Genomic DNA, 17,132 nt, shown 5'->3' on the forward strand with positions numbered 1-17,132 from the left:
CCTCCTCGACCTCTTATCGTGATCGGGTATGTTCCCTTATACCTCCGAATTGTCGGAAGAGGGTACTCACAAACAGCGATTGAGACGTCTGCAAGAAATATATCCATTGGTGATGTCAAAACAAAAGCTATTTCGGTTTCAAAAATGCGCTTTATCTGCACAAGAGTTGTGCACAATTTACACTTGTTACGAATGCAGCGATGTACGGCACACAAAAAAACAAAAGTTGGAAACTGTTGGTTTCAACAAAATGGCGCACTCGCACACAGCGTTCTAATCGTACAAGAAAACAAATCAGACAAGTTTTTCATTTTCTAGGAAATTTGTAGTTGGTATCGAAATCTTGAACTCGAGGGTCTCGTGTCCCATGCCAGTTGACTTAAGGCTTGGGAATTCCATCAGTAAGTTGGACCCCCAATGGAGAATTTTGATTTTCTCGCCGTAAACGAGAAGCGCACAAAATTTGAGCATTGGCGCACAAAATTAGGACAGTACTTTAGCGATGTATCAAATTGGGGCGATTCACATCTTTGATTACACTTGGTTCTTCTTCAAGTAGTGTGGTGAAAATGTGCGCCGGCTAACCATTAATCAGTGAATTCTGGCCTCTTAAGGAAAGGGTAAAAGATAAATAATAAGGCAATAAAACGGTTCTTATTTCCATCGAGGTACCTCTTTGCTGCAATAGAATAACATATTAGTAAAAGGAGGTTGAAAACGAAATAATCCTGTAAAGTAAATAGTTAAACGAGATTCATTCAGAAAAATCCACTTTTATAGGAAATACTCGTGTTTAATGAAATAAACTCACTGTATAATGAATGACCATCAGGTGCTAAAAGAAAATTATAGTACTTTTGTTATTGCCCTGTACAATAAAATAAATCGGACTGCAATACGTTAATATGTTAAGAATTTCCAAGCGCAGATCTTCTAGTGCACTCGGTGTTTACCGACATCAACTTGATATACAAAGTAGGTGGTTATATCGCCTTTACATAAATGTACAACATTAAATGGCGCTTGAACATTAAATTCCCGTCAGTGTTTGTGTACCATGAATTTTAGATGCCTTCTCCTAGCTGCTTTGATATAGGATGGGTTTGGACCCCCGCCTTGGCACGAACCGGCTACCGACTTTTGGGGCGTGGTTTCTCGTTCAGGTGCTCAATCGTGAAAATGTTCAACTACATTGTGTTCTTCCTTGGAAATAATGATCCCCAGGGCGAAGATAACTTGTAGACACTGGTTCGCTCTGGGCTTAATTTCTTCCTTCGGAATTCACCCAATGGACCGATTGACTTGCACGGCGCCTTTGCAATAACGACTAGCGTAGCGTAGCGTAGCGTAGCGTGTACACTCGCCTAACGAATGATGATTTCTCACTATTTACACTCATATTTATAAGTACCGCATTTTACCTGTCATAAGCGCAAATGGTCTAAATACCCACTCCACACTTGCGTAAGCTTTTTCTCATTTTGCATCAGTAACGAGTAGACGTACCTATTTAACAAACTCTCCTCTTGCTCTTTGCTACAATACGATATCGCTTGTAATACTTTCGTTCATGTTTGTTATGTAGCGGTACATACATATATATCCCTATGCTGAACAAAATACAAATCCTAAAAAATACTTTTTTGATGAAAGATCGCCCATTACAACTTGCTTGGAAATGAGAACGGAAAAGAAATGGTTTGAGTAGGAGCATAGTACGAACCGGAATATGCTGTGATCTCGTACTGTATAGGTGTCCCTCAGCTTTTACCAGCATGGGTGACTCTGTCAGTACTACCGTTGCCGCTAGTTCGGCCCATTTCATCATAAGGACAAACAAATTTACCTCGACGATAAGGCGAAGGTACTGTAGTATACTTAACCCCCAGGTTCTACGCTAACTTCACACTACAAGAACACGGAAAAAAGTCAACCCGGCAACGTTTAAAAACGGCCACCCGAATGACTATTCCTTCCAAAACTAAACAACAACGCTTAAATTTGAAAAGTGACACGTGGTAAAACATCTAAGGCAGGTGAAAAGTTGGTTTAATAATGATCGTAATTATTATGATTGTGAAAGCTCGGAAATTTAAGTCGAAATAAATTACATTGCAAAAATAAACTTTGGAAATGGTAGTTCACCGAATCAAAATAGAAATAGGCTGGCAAAAAAAATAACTTACCAATAAAAAAACCAGCCGTCAAATTAATATTAAATGGTGTAGTAAAATTAATTGTTTGTAATGATGTGAATGCGTAACATAAAATTATAACATCACAAAAAGTAGCATATAGACTTCAAGAGGTAACATTATATAGGTTAAAAACAAGTTTTTGGGAATTATAGGTCAGGTAAGCAGGTACCAAGATTTTAAGAAAGGGTGAAATACATAGGATGTGACTCATCTTTGGTGCAATAAAGTCCTTTTGTTAAAAACAAGATGGAAAATTGCATGGCCTTGTAGGCAAATTTAACTAAAAACAAGATATGTGGAAATTATTGAACTCTCGACTCATTTATCGCACATAAATTCTAAACTGAAGAGCTTTGATTAGCGTACTCCCGCTCCAGCAAGATAGGTAACCCGCCCCTGGTTTCGGGGTTTCGAGCCTACAGTTGAATGTCGAAGACAATCACGGAATTAGGTGTCGTAACTCAATTTTGACTACAGTTTTTACCACCCTCGTGACTGCTTCATTCACGGAGAAAAATGTTAGTAACAAACAACAAGTCAGTACATACATCAAACGAATCGGTAATTTCCACATGTTAAAATAAAATGATCAAAACTTATATGAATAATGAATGTTACTTCAGGAACGAGACCAAGTAATCAACATCAATAAACATAAATTAAGCAAGCATTACACCAAAAACGTAAACAATTACAAGCAGTAGCATAACGGTATCACATATGTGATTCTTCAATGCGGTTAAACCAAGCAAATTTCAAAAACAAAGATTCAAACACACAAAAAATATAAAATGTGGCATACAAAACACAAATACGATATAAAGAAATGCAAAAATTACTACCTGCATTAAAAAAATACAAAATAACAACAAACATTTATGGAGCGATGGGTTCACAATCGCCATTCAAGACAAGATGCCCAACGCCCAGAACAAATAACCAACGTTCCTGCTTTCTAGATGGCGAAGGCAGCTTTTCCCCCACCTAGAAATTGCATGGTTGCCAACTCCCAAAAATGTATGTATCGTCTAAGTTGTATATACAGGGTGGAACCTTTCACTATATTGAGGGTCCTCGACGGTTGAAAAAAATCATTGAACTTCCCATGATATTTTCATCTGTAGATATGAAAAAATGACTACGTCACGTACATTTCGAAACATGTAATATAAGAGATAATAGTCCTCCACAAAAAATTTAAAGATGCGCTCTTCTAAATACCTGAAAAATGGGGTACCTTTTTAGAGAACGGTCTTGGTCAACTCGCAGATATATACGTTGTCTGTGGTCAACTTTCTTCAGTACAATACAACGCCTCTCATCGTCAGAATCATCAAAACTTTGCCATTTCAGGTGACAATCCGGATTTCGCTCCATAGGATTTTTGTCGTTTCCAAAACCTGAAAGATTTTCATTCAGATGAGGTCGTCTTTCACAAACCACCCGATTTCTACACCAAGGATAAATAGCTTTAGTTTAAGGACGTTCGTCCCACATGCCCACGCTTTTTATTTTCTCATAAATATTGGGAAGCAAAGTTGAAAAATGAAATGTTAAAAAATAATTCTTAGAAATGGCAATTGGAGCATTTTCATAATCGCCCTCGTGCATTCCATTTAACATGAATAATTGGATCGCTTTATTAACTTCGTATTTATATACTTTGAATGGAATGCACCGATTCGTAAAACAAAAATAAATTATTTACGGCCCCTTCAACTCCACTAAATGCGTAATAGTAATCATAATCATGATAACAAAATTCTGTAAGTGAAGAAGATGATTGGAGAGGAGTAGCCGTCACCTTTTAAATAATAGAGCGGCGTGCCAGCCCTAAATTGTTTAATAAACCCTTTTCCGTACATGGATAAAACTAAAACCATGGATTTATATTTAACACAAAAGTGTTATAATTATCCAGGTACGCCTACACATTTTTACGAGCCCCATTATATATATCCCAAATATTTGCGCGATTCCCTATACACGGCATCTAGAATTTGAGGAATGCGCGCGTAGGAAAATTTGTTTTCCTGTTTACAATTTGTGAACGATACGCGCGTATATTTAAGTCTCACTGAAAGGTTGATAACCATAGAGAAAGAACGTCCCCAAATTTATTACGATTGACGATGAGGATAGGTATTTCGAATACGTAATTTTGAAAATAGAAGCAGGACGATACGAATATAAAATGCCACGAATTCCACACATCTTCAGGTTAGCAAAAATATCGACATTAATAACTCTATTAATATATTACGAATTTTATAGGTTCACGTGCGTGCATGATTTAGCAACGTGAGGGTTTTAATTTTATTTTTTAGACGAGCCCCAAATATAGTGGTAACTTGTGGTTGGATGGTAATGTCGAACTATTATCACGGCGTGGTTGTGGTGTTCTAGGCGAACCAATGCTGTAAACTTTCTGTGGGGACTTCGAAAACCACCCACCTCAAAGTTGCATTATGGAGAATGACGAGTAATACTTTGGTGGAGGGGTGCATTTTATTCAGCCTTATCGGCCTTAGAAGTTGCCATGTTGCATTGTGTCCTTGTTGGAAACAAAAAATCAAAGTGAAGAAAGAATATGTGAAAAGGCTACATCTTTTTACAAATATATGATAGGTAACACATCCGAAGGATCTGAAGGAGTTGAAGAACTTAAAAGTGCCGAAGATCTGTAGAATTTCTTCTGAAAAATATGAAGAGCCGGAAGAATTTTCTAAAGAAGATTGTAAAGGACGTGAGGAATGTGAGACATTATGAAGGATGTGAACACTGAAAGAATGTAAAGAACGTAAATAACCTAAAGAATTTTTAGGATCTCACGGACCTGAAGTATCTGAAAGATCTGAATGATGTGAAGGGCATGAAGGATCTAAAGGAAGGGAATTCGAACGACTAATCTGTGAGATTTGAAGCGGTCCGAACCTTCTGAACCATTTGCGAAATGTAAGGAATATAGGGGTTTAAGAAATCTGAAAAAATCTCTGATTCTTCAAATGAATAGAAATTTGTGAGATATTTGCGAAGAATCATTGAAAGATCAGTGCAAATAATGTCTGAAAAACCTTTGAATAATTCCTTTGTTTATCCAAGGAATCAATCGGCGAAGAATCGAAGGAAAAAGTGTACCGAAACAAGACTTTTGTGAATCTGTATACAATAGCTAAACAATAAAGTATAAAGAAACTATACGTTCACAATTGAATTAAGTATAAATCAATTCCAACGGAAACTGACAGACGGACGGACTCGGAATTGCATTGATCCATGGACAAGGTTTTGAAACAGCCGCGAAACGGATGCCACAGATAACACGTCGGAAAAACAGTCTCCAAAAAGGATCTGAAAGCAGAATTACAGCACACGAACACGGTAGCGATTACCCTAACGGAAACATAAATAACACAGTTTACATTAATTAGCGATATCTACGGGAAATCAAATACAAGAAAGAAAGAAAAGTCTTGAACGCTTACCTTTTGATTTAACGGAACGGTAATATAGGTTAAACTAACGTGATCTCCAAACTGGCAAACATGCAAAAAGGCGAAAGATCGATGGTTTAAATACGGTACCGTTGCCATCAGATCCCATCTAAACATGGGCTTTACCTTTTATTAAAATACGGCCATGTTATGGAAGGAACGTAGGGAATTCCAAGCCGGCCCGCGTATTCCATTATCTACATCCAAACAGTAAAATTTCTTCAATTAATTGTGCGACCTGCTGACGTCCTACAAATCTGTACTTGTTGCTAAAATTAAAATTAATTAAAAGCGCTTCTTATGAAACCACTCCCGACTTAATCGGATGCTGTTTGCTGCACCTCATTAAATTGTCTATCTCTAATTACACTTGCTTAATTTGCCGCATAATATTTCTAAATTCATAATTCTAATTAACACCCATTGTATCTTGGAAGGCATGGTCTTGTAGTTTTAACGCTTGTTTTAAATGGCCATAGGAAACTAAAACCGGCTAATAATAACATAAACCAGTAAACACCCAAACGTTAAATTAACGTTCAGAATTGAATGAGACATGCGCGTTATTTTCTTGTGAAATGATGTAGTGATATTCACGTTCAAATGTCCAACAAATTTACGTGAATTAACACGTAATTAATAACGAACTTTTAACGTCAATATTATGCGTTATTTTTCCGCACAGAAATGTGGTAAACTATACGATAAAGTCGTCGGCAATATTCACGTTTTAGGCAGATCTAATTTTCACGTAACAATCAAAAAATTATTAACTCGTTAATGTTAATGTTAAACACTGGTGAAACACAAACGTTGTTTATACGTTAAAGCTTAAACGTGTTTTGCATGTATCATCTTATTTTTAAGGTTTTGCTAACATTTTCGGAACAACTTCACTTTAACATTTATTTGAGATCGATTAATCTTTCAAATAAAACTTTTAATGTTGAAAGCCATTCGCAAAGGCCACAAATTACAATTTGTGAACATTAAACAATCCATACATTTATGTAATCGTTCGCATCTTATAATGGAAAAAAGGTTATCGTGTCTCATTACTCCGACATCCCTGACTACAGGGATGCCGGAGGCGGGCTGCTCAGGCTTGCCAGAGCCTCTTCAGCCAGAATGTAAGGATAGGTAAAGTTAGGGATGGGAACGGAAGGAACGGAGTTAGGGTGCTGAGGGGGAGAGTACTGCTCCAGCATTCGCCTCGTAGATTTCAACATAATGCTAGCATTATGCGAAGCTACGTGTGTCTAAGGGAAACCCCCTGACAAAACCCCAGACAGAGCAGTCGGCAGTAGGATTCGAACCCACGACCTCCCGAATAGCATCGGTGAGCGCAACCACTGCGTCACGCGCCTCGGTGCATCTTATAATGGTAGTTGGCAAACATATTAACCAGAGTTGTTATAACACCACAAACTAGAAATTACTGGTGTCGTCCTCTATCGGGTTGTAAGGTGGATTAAATTTGGCTAACATAACCTACTCTCACTCAATTTAAGGTCAATGGTGATACGTTATTTTAGCGTAAATATTTGGGAATAACAATGCGTTACCTTCAAAGCGTGTATTTTCTTATTTAGAAACACACGTAAAAAACGTGAAGATAAAGCGTAAAAGTTTATGTCGAATTAAATGATAATTATACGTCAAAAGTAGGCAAAATTTTGCGTCTTTTATACGTTGTCAAAAAACGATAATGATACGTGAAATCTTAGCGCTACAGTTCACCTATATGGTGAATTATCCATCCGTATATTTAACGATAATGCGAAACATTATTTTAGCGTGAATATTTCGGAAAAACAATGCGTTTCCTTCAAAGAGTGTATTTTCTTATTTGTAAACACGTGTAAAAACGTAAATAATGAGGCGGAAAACTTTCGATCGAATTAAACGATAATTATACGTAAAAAATAGGGTAAATGTTATACGTTTGTGAAAAGGTTCCTCAACACGTAAATTCTACGTGAAATATGGGTGAAATAGTTCACCATCACGTAAAATTTACCACTGACACGTTACAAAAACATAAAATTAACAAACGTGCGTTTACTGGTAATTAACGGAGCTGAAATTCTAAAATATTATTTCGCCTCGCCTTCTAAACCGATGCGTCGTCCACTTGCGCGACTGCTACCATTGCGCTAGTACAGGAAGTAGAAAAATATCCTTGTCTATGTACTTATAAAATTATACAGACCCTTTTTTAAAAATCAGCCTAAAATCGCTTCGGGCATTTTCTTCTCCTGAAATACATGGGCCCACCACAAAATCCCGATATCGCACAAAATTCCTCTTGAGGCGTCTTTTATAATACGTCACGAATTTCATTTCAGAAGGCTGCATTCATGATTTCCGCAGTTTTTCCGGAATTCTATCAACTACAACCTTTCACTAATCATTACTTTTACACCATCTTTGGCTTCTTCCGCGCTTAACAATATTTCTAGCTGCTAAGAAAAAGCGGAACCACCGCAAAAGTTGCGACCAGCGTCTCTTGTTGATCAATCCACGAGCCTCGATTCTTATCTACTCGTTGCCGGCTCTGAAACGGAACAGACGAAGCGGCTATCTCTGCTCAAAAGACCACATCCATAATGAGCCGCTCCGGTCGTCTCTCTCAAAATCACAGCCGATTTGGTGGTTTCAGTTGAAGCGAAAATTCGTGAGAACAGACGGGGAAGTGGGGACATTTGGCGCGTTCCGTCATGATTGGCGATTTATTTGAAAATTCTTGAAGTAGTTTTGTTTTACGGTGTAAGTGGTGATTCCTTAAATACTGGAGGCAAAGAGAAAACGAGGCTGCTGGTTACGCGACGGTTGAGAAGCGGTTACAAATTTCAAAAATTTAAGCTTGACACTGACTTGAACCTTGGATGAACGAATTGTACCGCTTCCAAGAGAGACTGAGACGGAGCACTTGGGAGTTTGAATACACTACCTAAAGCCCGCTTGACAAGGGGGGGAGCAAGTTGCAAGATAAATTGCGAAAGGCATGCGCAGTTCAAAGTCAGTTGATCAATTGCTGCAAGAGACTTGCATAGCCGGAGCTATTTTTCTGGCATGAGTTGTTTTTGTGTCACCAATCTGCTAAAATACAGCTGCGATAACTATGATGTTGAGAGACGCATCGGTTACGAAGTAAACTACCTAAGTCGTTTTCAAAACGTTTTCAAATGACAATTCACATTTTAAGTATGCACTACGAGTGTTGAAGTATTTGTACTATACCCGCACCATAAAATTAATTTTTGATTCAAATTTCGAAGAGACCATGGATGCGTATGTAGATGCTGATTGGGCAGCAGATGTGAGCGATAGAAAATCTACTACTGGGATCTGTGTACGTGTATTTGGAAATCCAGTTTTATGGAAATCGCAGACATCTTCACCAAAGCCCTAGGAAAAGTAAACTTCACAAAATTTGGAGATTTATTAAATTTAAGTAAATAACATACATATATACAATACATAAGTACATAACTTTCCAAAGGGCGCAGAAATGGTGAATTATTTCGGGCGTTCAGCTCTACTTGTTTAGTAGACGTATTTTTATAATGAAGTTGTGCAGAAGCAAGCTAACCAAAGTTGTGTAAGAAGTTTAGCGGTCGGCTATTAATCACCTTCCCTCCCCCTGGTGATACGTGACCCTACTCAAAATCACGTGTATTACTTAGTACATATAAAGTATCTTACACATTTTGAGAATATTATCTTTAAATGCATTTTTTTTTTTTTTTTTTTTTTTTTTTTTTTGAGTTGGATCCATCGCTTCCTCGAAATGGGGGTTGAAATATAATTATGTATCAAAAATCTCTTAACTTCCCCATATAGTTTTATTCGTTGAAGTTTTTTAAAAATAACAGCGACTATAGTTTCGGCGTACTGCCATCATCAGGCGACTAGAAGTGTATCACAATATAGCAAATTTGAAAACATTAAGAGCTAGTACTTACTGTGAAAGTTAACAGGAAAACGGTAAATTACAAACGTTGAAGACGGATAAGACGAACATGTTGTTTTTTTATTTATAAACTGGCCGAAGCCAAGTGAAAAACCTGAAGGGTGCTTTAAATGCAGTTAAATAAGTTCCTATAACTTTATTTCATTCTGGAAAATTACGGACGGTGATAAAAACGTCCAGACAGACATTAAGGTTGCAGGTTGTTTTTCACGAGCATAAAGCGTTTTAGCGACAAAAGAAATACACCTGATTATCTCACTACACCCCCTATTCTTTTTGTGATATTTGGTGATTTCTAGCCCCCTCATCCCGTTTCGAGCGTCACGTGATTAGACGACCCCTTAACGCGTGTTTTCCGATTGCGGAAAAAATGTTGTAATGCACAGCGAGGCCTCTCGTTAAGGTTCTCTTCTTACTAAAAGTTAAAAGGTTCTATCGTCTAAACAGCTTCCGAAAATTTGTCATCTTACTCATCAAGCCAGTTTTGTTCGTCATTTAATTCTGTTATAAAGCTAAGTGAAGTTCAGGAACTGTTAATATTTGTGTGTGAGTTAAGTGCAAATTATATCGCAAACCTTTTACGATTAGATTGTTTGGAGTATTATGAAAAAACTGTAATTTAAGATTTTTTTATTTTAATTGTCGACCGCATGCGTGCGGGGTAATATGTCCAAATAGTTACAAAACTTTTTTTTCTCTCAGGGATTTTGTTTTAATTCTTTCATGTGTTTCAGATTGATCTTATCACGACTCTGAATAGTACTTTGATTTTGACACAATGGGATTGTGCAATGTTAGCGCTCCATATCTTCAATTCATTTTTTAAGACGGAACTCTTTCTAAGATTTATCAAGAATTCTAGATGCGATGGCCTCCAGAATTTTAATTGCGATTGCAAAGTTTGAGATGCCCCAACCTTAACAACGTCCTGTGAATATGATTGTCGATACGAAGCACCCTATACATCATGTAGGTTACACAAGCTGCCAACAGAAATCTGGTGGGATTACAGAAAAGGGAAAGAGAGCGAAGATGAGACGGATGGAATTTCTTGGAAGACGACATGTGTTTACAATTTCAACACCTGCAGTCCACTTTTTTCTTAGAAATGCGGGAAATGCAGGGAATGGGCGATTTTGGGGTGGTTTAGGGGTATTAGCAGATCAAATTACCGCGTGGCTTGGGTTGGTCAAATAAATAGGATTTAACATGTGTGTTCATGGTCTTTTTCTTGTAACCGGCTGAAGTGTAAAGTACGGCTTGTCTTGAAATATTTTGTTATACCTTAATCATTGCTGTGTGCTTTTGCTTTGTTATATCAGGTGAGGTATTTGCTTTATTCAATTAATCTATAAATGTGTGTAACTTGAATGCAGATTGTAACCCTTTATTTATGTACTTACTGAATTCAATCACTTGTACCTTTAATGTGTAACCTTTGTTGGTATTGGCAATCATGTTTCATTGTCGGTAGGGCTGTATCTGTGCTTTACATACTTGCATGTGTACATATTTAATTTGTGTATTGTGCTTTTTAGTCACTCTCGATTGTTCAATTGCATTTCATTATATTTGCTTACTTGGGACTGTGAGTAATCAAGAGAGAAGTGTGCTTGTTTAGAGGGGATCGAGCTATTCAAGTTTATACGGCCTTGGTGAACCTAACACTAACATTTTCACTCGTTCCGAACCCAACAACTTTAGCCCATGACTACAGGGTCTCCACTGGTCTTGGGTACTCCTCCCGCCCGGCGAGGTATATTTGACATTTCTTAGTTTTGTCCGATGTATGTGTTGTAATATCTGGGGAATGGCTTGATCCCATTTTGGTTACTCATAGCGTGTTTGTAGTAGTTACCCCGGTTTCGAGAGGGATCAAAAGTGCTGTACATTGGATGTTGTTCATTATAGGACTACTCCGAATTAGGTTTTCTTGCAGTTTTCGTAATTCGTAAGGTAAATGCCAGAGTAGTATAGAACCACTTAAGACCCTCTGCAGGGGCACAGTTTTGGTATTAGCTGCAATATAAACTTAATCAACTATTGCTTTTGGTGTTCCTTACCCATAAAACACCCTAAGTGCCTGCTGAGAACCCAGTTATTACACACGTAGGTGTCCTACATGACGATCACGATCTTAGTGCACTCGGAGTGGCCCCAGAGTGACAGATTCTCGCGGGAAATGTAAGCGAGAATATTCAAATAGGCGGCCATGTTAGTTTGGCATTCCCGCTACTACCGAATGTGGTCCCATATTCCAGTGTGACTTGAAGTTGGCGTTAGCCACCAAGATAGTAGGAGGCTAAGATCATCACAAGTTTTATTTATAAATAATTAGGGGCAAACTTCACCTGCACTAATAGCCCAATGTGACTGTCCTGAATGCCGCCAACAAAAAATGTTAATCATTCCATTCCATAGAGATAGCATTTTCATATCTAATTAACCAATTGTCACGCAAGATAGGTTATGCAAGTGATCTCATTCATTACATATCGTATGTGATTTCGTACTCATTGTCAGTCATACATGTTGACATTGAATTTATAATAGTTATAAATTCAATGATGTTGATTTTACCGACAACGATATGCATTGAAGTGTTAATATCATGTTGTTATTGACGTTATTGTAATTTGATTAGGAACATTCTTGAAATGCATGTAGTATTAAATGTCAAAGCTGATTTTGTCCCTTGTCCACCTAGTGAAACAAGAATTTTTTGTATCTATTTATACCCACAGCCAATGACGTGCAAAACTTAGTCCACTTTGCACTCTAAACAAAATTTCAAATAGACTTTAGTCTTCATCTGCATTACCGCCTTAACTACGAAGTGACATACTCAGATAAAGAATTTAAAACAAAATATATACTTTTAACGTCTACACAATTACACTTTCTGCAATAAATAGAAAATTATTTTGATAGTTTTGAAAATAGCAGCTAACACCAACTTGCTGGTCCTCATCAGAAGCAGTTCTTATGCCTGCTAAGTGGGAAAAGATAGCAGTCGAAAGGTGCTAAATCCGGACTATAGAGGGAGATGTCTTAATTTCATCCAATATCTTGTCGAACTTTTTGAGCCTGTTGTTGTGTAGCAGTATAATCTGATAGTCAAAATCCTGTGCTCTGGACTAGCAACTGTAAGGTTTTGAATAGTTTCTTTGTAAACATCACCGTTAATTGTAGTGCCTTTTTTTCAGACACTGTATCAATAGAATCTCCTGTCTCCACATGATCCCAAAAAAACCTTTGCCCCTTTTCCCACTGAACACTGTGCCTTATTCGCTTTTTTGGTGATGGAGTTCCTTAATGCACCCACTGAATTGATTCTTGGCAGATACCATTGACACACCCAGGTTTTATCGCCAGTGCTAATTTTCGAAAAAATATGTTTCCATCCAAATTTTTCTGGCAAATTTTTCCATTCTGGTGTATGGATTTTTCAACATTCAAGTTTTTTCCCTATTGTGCTTTCAATGATGTTCCTTGCAATATTTTTGCATTATTTGCCTCTTAATTTTTACTGGATTTTTTCAGTCGAGGTTGAAGATTGTGGACCACTTACTTGTAAGCAAAAAAAAATGCGTCAGATAAGGCCATGAACAAGGGTCCAGTAATCTACATATTCGGATTAGTGAAAAAATATTAAGGCGCTATGTCTCTGTAGGTGCTATTAATATTAACCACATATTTACAAACATCTTGAGACGTAATCTTCTTCAAATTGAAAATATAAGGCGTAAAACAAGGCGTTTAAATTCATAGACGGCAATTATTCAAATCTCCTTTTCAGTGACCTATTGCGAGCAAACCATTAAAATATCATAATTAGGAGTACTCCGGAGCCAAATTATTCTATAAGTGTTGAGGTTTTTTTTATTGATAACGTTTGATAAAGGAATGCAATAAAATAGCTATAAAATTAGTCAGATTAAGCTAGTTAGTAATTGCTACATTGTGAACGTTGATCGCCTCGTTTTTGACGCAAATAATTAAAAATAATGCAATACCCCCCCGTATCAAAACAAATGTAGTAGAAAAAAGTATTTCGTTAGGTCTATGGTCAAATAACAAGTGTGAATCCCTAATATTCTATTTGAGTCTTACTTATTTTATTTTATTTTTATTTTATTATCGCTCTCTTGTTTTGGGTCCTCAACAGGCATGCGCCCAATTACAGAGTAACCCGCATAATGCTATTTAGAGGTGCGATTTCCGAATATTCAAAGACTTCCACGGGCTGCTCATTTCCATCTATATCACACAGTTTACCATTTTGTCATTATAAAATTCGTCTTCCATATGATTGCGTAAATTGTGCAATCTTTTGAACATGTTCGAGAATAAACCAAGCCTTCTTTGGAGAAGTACAAGAGTTGCGAACACACTTCGATACTAGGTCAGCGCACAAATGGCACGAAACATTAGATAAGCATTAGCGGAATAATGATTATAATTTAGTTTACAAAAAAAAAAATTACAAATTATAGTGACTGTCGGCGGCGGAAAGGACGGACGGGCAGACGGACGGACGGACTTAAGCGTTACCAAGAGTACGGCCTTGCCCCTGGTCAAGGTCAGTGCCGTTTGCGGATCGATCTCGGAAGCCTCGGGAAAACTCAAACGGAGTAAATGGTAACTCCAGGAATTCTTAAGAGAAAGCGGCGGCCGGCTACTGGTGAATGCTAAAACAAAATTAAAGCGCACAGTAATTTCCCTAAGCGAGAACGGTAAACAAGCTGATTCCGCAACGGTATCTACGGGAAAGTAAGTGCAGGAAAGCGAAACAATATCCTCCCTTATAATTAATGTAACGGAAAGTAACAAAAAGCTTATCTTCCAATTAAACGGAGCAAGAAACGCAAGAAAAAGCTGTAGACAGGGTACGGTAAACTTAATGTAAAAGCAAAAATTAAACAATATGAATGCAAAATAAAGTTACAGAAAAGCTTAAAATTACGGCACTTACAAAACGTAGCTTGCGAAAATGTAAGAGGCAGAAAAATAAATTCGGTTAAACACCAAAAGTAAAAAGATTCCCTGGAACTTTAGTGTTTACCTTTTATAAAATTCTGCTATGCCGTGGAGAGAACGATGGTTTGCCAACCGACGCAGTGTGTTCGGTCATCTACATCCAAAAATTGCAACTTCTTTAAATAATTGTGCGACCTGCTGACGTCCTAAAAATCTGTAATTGATCTTAAAATTCAAATTAATTAAGAGCGCTCGCTCACATTTTTTTAGATACTATTAATTTCACTTACTTAATTGGCCGGATTGAAATTTCTAAAATCGGTAGTCCAATTAACACCTATTGCTAATTGAAATTTCTCAGGTCGGCATAAAGGTCGCTTATCAACTTAATATCGACATCCTGAATACTTGTTTTAATTTACCATAGGAAACAAACACCTGCTAATAATGGGTTAACGTGGTTAAAATTCTAAAATATTAGTTTGAAAATAAAATTTGACATTTTCAGTTTTTCGGTGATATCTCAGTTACTTTCAAACAATATTCAAAAATGTTAAATGGCTACACTCTATCTCTCACGGTTACGACCATCCCAATTGTGAGCGACAAATTTGAACCACCCTGTGTACAGGACCGATCACAATTCGGGTCGTATCTATCTCAGTAACCCCTTGTCTGATGTTAAATATCTTGTGCTCATTGGAAAGATATAAATGAAATAAGCCACAACCGAATTTCGCGCTTTCGTCTCTGTAAGAGTAAGTTAATACATGACAACGTCAAATGTAAGGCCAGGGCCGCCGATAAGGGGGGTAAGCCGGGGCATTTACCCCGGGGCCCGATAGTATTCTGGGGGCCCGGCCAAAAGAGATTTTGAATTGATTTTTAATTGTAAGAAATTTGCATATGCATACCTCTATATGAGAGAGTAGAATATAAAAAAATGCACAGCAGAAGATTTAAAAAACCATACCATTGAGCAAAATTTACTAATTACGTCACAGTGGCAGAAGGCTCGCTAGGTAAAAAACCGTTTGAGATCGACTATGGGTCAAGATTTCAATTATAGAGGCCCGGTCAAATAATATTCCCGAGGCCCGTTGAGGCTAACGGCGGCTCTGTGTAAGGCTCCAATTACATTTAGAGTACTGGTTGCTACTGACAGCAGACTTTACATTCTTATTACTTACATACCGAGGAAAATAATTACTTATCTGTCACATTTGACATTTGCACAATAATTCATCTCCCGCGATTCCCTTAAACATTAGCGCGAAAAATGTAATAAGCAACCCGGAATGTAGTTGCTATTAACCTTCTTGGAAGAATAATATTCCTCGGCTCGAAGCTAAATACGCTACTTACATTTCTTGTAGCTAGACGATAAAGCGATATTTTAACCATTGATGAGAGATGGTTAGTGTCCCTTTATCGTTGTGTATAATACAACACTTTATTTTATAGCAGAAGCCATATAAATCATTGTAAAGCTTCTGACAATTTTGAATTTAATTTAGAGACGTCAAAAATAGCAAGCTCAGGTTCTGCCCTCGCGATCCTTGCCATAGAAACAGAATTGGCATTACGTCATTTTAATCGTGCATTTGAAATAAGAATGACAAATGTCATTAGAATGCACAGTCATCTGTTTCACTTTATCTACCCTTACGGTTAAAGTGATTACTTTATCTATCCTTACGGTTAAAGAACGGCTTAGCCTACTCATTCAAACCTATTAAAATGCCAATATAACATAATAAACTAATATTTTGCCATCATAACCAGAATTCAGAATTGGCTCCCCGACCAAAAATCCACTGCTTCTATACTGCAGGATTGCAGGGAAGAAATTAGCGTGCCAGATCAGATCCGGATACAGTTGAACTTGTATTTGTACAGGTTCCTGCAACAGTGCGTAGGTCTTTCTTAGCTTATAGCTGGTATAAAAAATATAAAAGATGCTTATGTGAACATGTCAACAATAGATGGTTGTGCATATACAGAAATTATTTTTGAATGTAGGTACATGGTGTCCAATTTTTACGGTCTAAATAGATAACTGATTTTTTTAAATAAAACACCCTGTATATTTTGAGTTGTTTCGATTTTAACCTCTAGCCTTCTACGTTCAAACCTATTCACTTTTTGATTGTGTCCCAATGTTGCCATCTTATTAATTTTTTTTCGAATAATTTATTTATTTATTTATTTATCTATCTATGAACATAACAGGTTGCCCCAATAACAATGTTCATGTATTAATTTAAAAAAAACTATTCGAAATTCTAAGGAATATAAAAAAAATATGTTAAGAGTATTAAAATAAAAAAAGACAAAAGAAAACAAAAGAAAAAATAAACAAGTTAAGAAGTAATCGTAAACGATTTACATAAAGCGGATTTCAACTTGCATTCATTTCCCATTTGTAAGATGCAACTTCTGTTAAAATCGTAAAAATCCGGTCACAAATATGAAAGATAGCGT

General features: G+C 37.0%; 1 long non-coding RNA gene across 1 annotated transcript; it reads right to left on the reverse strand.

The window, feature by feature from the left end:
• Window positions 1-14,118: 14,118 nt before the first annotated feature.
• On the reverse strand, window positions 14,119-16,307 carry LOC116174008. Its single transcript, XR_004146010.1, has 2 exons — window positions 14,734-16,307; window positions 14,119-14,359 (listed from the first exon to the last, which is right to left on the reverse strand). It is a non-coding gene; the product is annotated as an uncharacterized LOC116174008 (long non-coding RNA).
• Window positions 16,308-17,132: the final 825 nt, after the last annotated feature.

This window comes from Photinus pyralis, unplaced genomic scaffold (genome assembly GCF_008802855.1).
Source record: "Photinus pyralis isolate 1611_PpyrPB1 unplaced genomic scaffold, Ppyr1.3 Ppyr1.4_LG6, whole genome shotgun sequence".
Classification (NCBI taxonomy): Eukaryota; Metazoa; Arthropoda; class Insecta; order Coleoptera; family Lampyridae; genus Photinus; species Photinus pyralis.